Source organism: Crocuta crocuta, unplaced genomic scaffold (genome assembly GCF_008692635.1).
Source record: "Crocuta crocuta isolate KB4526 unplaced genomic scaffold, BGI_CrCroc_1.0 scaffold653, whole genome shotgun sequence".
In the NCBI taxonomy this organism is placed as follows: domain Eukaryota; kingdom Metazoa; phylum Chordata; class Mammalia; order Carnivora; family Hyaenidae; genus Crocuta; species Crocuta crocuta.
Window position 1 is genome coordinate 1126354 of NW_027527134.1, and position 2352 is coordinate 1128705.

At 42.0% G+C, this 2352-nt stretch overlaps 1 pseudogene; it reads left to right on the forward strand.

Annotated features, from left to right (window-relative positions):
* The first annotated feature begins 561 nt into the window (after positions 1-561).
* On the forward strand, positions 562-999 carry LOC144225355 (adenosine 5'-monophosphoramidase HINT1 pseudogene; annotated as a pseudogene).
* Positions 1000-2352: the final 1353 nt, after the last annotated feature.

Here is a 2352-nt window from a genome sequence, read left to right on the forward strand (position 1 = left end):
AATCTAAAGGGTGTCTTTTATGGGCAGCATATAGTTGTATGATTTTAAAAAGTCTGTTCTGGTAATCCACGCTTTCATGTGGAGTATTTATATTACAAAGAGTGTAGACACCGTTTGTGGGGGGCAGGCGTTATCTGGGAAGCTCCGTGCATCCCAAGTAGAATGAATGCAAAAACAACCCCATCTTAGCGCTTTGTGGTCAAGCTGCCAAAATGCAGAGGTAAAAATTTCAAAAGCACTCAGAAAAAAAAAAAGATGTACTATATTGAAGGAACCAGTGATAATTAAATCTGATTTATCCTCTCGAATTGTGGGAGCCAAATGCCCATTCCAAATGGAATGACAGTTTTTTATATGCTGAGAGAGAGAAACAGAGAAAAATCCTGTTAATCTAAGTTTTATATTCAATAAAAATATCCTGGAAGACAAAGGGAAGGTAAAGACATTTTCAGATAGACAAAAGCTGAGAGAAATTGTAGTCATTAGACGCAAAATACAAAAGAAAGCTTTTCAGGCTGAAGAGCAATAATGCGGATAAAGGAAAACTGGAGAGCATCGGGGAAGATGAGTATGTGGGGACCAAAAATCACATTTTCTGGCTTCTCCCCAGGGCAGCGATGTGGGAGGGGGTCCGAGACGGCTGATGGGATCGCCAGGGCTCAGGCGGCCCGGCCTGGTGGCAACATGACCTTCAGAAAGATCACTCGTGAGGAAATCGCAGCCAAGACCATTTCTGAGAATGACCAGTGTCTTGCTTTCCACAACATTTCCTCTCAAGCACCAACACATTTTCTGGTGACACCCAAGAAACACGTCCCAGATTTCTGTAGCAGAAGATGCTGATGAAAGTCTTCGCGGACATTTAACGATTGTTGGCGAGAAATGTGCTGCTGATCTGGGTCTGAAGAAGGGTTATCGAGTGGTGGTGAATGAAGGTTCAGACGGGGGACATTCTATCATGTTCATCTCCATGTTCTTGGAGTTCAGCAGATGAATTAGCCTTCCAGTTAAGCATGTTTTAGGGAAACATTTCCCTTCTCAAGGCAATGAGCAATATTTGCAAGTTCCAGTATGGTAAACAGTATACTTATTTTTGTCTGTGTATCGAGGGATTGAGGGAATAATTTTAAAAGCCCATACGTAGTAAAAGATGATGTTGCATGGTTAAAAAAATAAATGTACATTTTCTTCTCAATTAATTTAAAATTCTACCGACCATTTAAAGCAAAAGCAATAAAAACGTTGATTGGGGTTTATTAATATGTAAAAATAAAATATAGTGCATTAGCCCAAAGGACTGGAGAAAGGCAGGTGGACTTGATCACTGACGCAGGGTCCTTATATTATCGGTGAAGGGCTAAACTATCAATTGTGATAAATTAAAGGGGCACACCATAATCTCTGGAGAAATATGCCAGAATAAAAACAAAAAGACAATAGAGAAGATTAAATGGAACACCAAACATTATGTTTTTAATCCAAAAGAAGGCAAGAAAGGAAGAACGATGAGACAATGAACATGAGCGATAAACAGAAAACACATGACAAAATGGCAGACCTGCACTCAACCATATCAACCATTTTACTAAATGTAAAAGGACTAAATGCTATGAATAAAAAGCAGAGATTTTCACGTGATATGCTGTTTACAAGAGACACACTGTAAATATGAAGAGGCAGGTAGATTAAAAGAAAAGAATGAAAAATGTGTCATGTCAGCAATAACAAGACAGCCAGTGCAACTATATTTATTTTGAGCTGAGTGGACTTTCGGGTATGGCATATTGCCAGAAACACAGATGGGCATTTCATCACGATTGCACCAGTCACCAATTGCTTCATAACAAATTACCCTAAAATGTAGCACCTTCAAACAATAAACTTTAATCATCTTGCAGCTTCTGTAGGTCAGGCATTTGGGAGGGACTTCTGTGGGTGGCTCTGGCTCCGGGTCTGTCTTGTGGCTCCATCAAGCCGCCGTGGTCATCTGATATCTTGGCTGGAACATCCACTTCCAAGATGGCAGGCTCACATGGCCATGAGCTCCTAGCGAGCTGTTGGTTGGACGCCTTCGCTCTGGCCACATGGGCATCTTCACAGGCTGCTTGACACGGCAGATGACCTCTCCTAGCTCGTGTGGTCTGATAGAGCAGGGAGAAAGCCACAGGGCCTCCTGTGACCCAGTGTCTGCACCGCACGTGATAATGTCTGCTTGTCCATCCACTCAAGAGATGGGCACTGCCCCCGTTGGGGCTGGGAAATCAGCCTCCGTGCTGGGATGGGAAGAGTAAATAATCATCTGTGGACACATTTTAAAATCTTCACATTAGAAAGCGGTCAGTTAATCAGAAG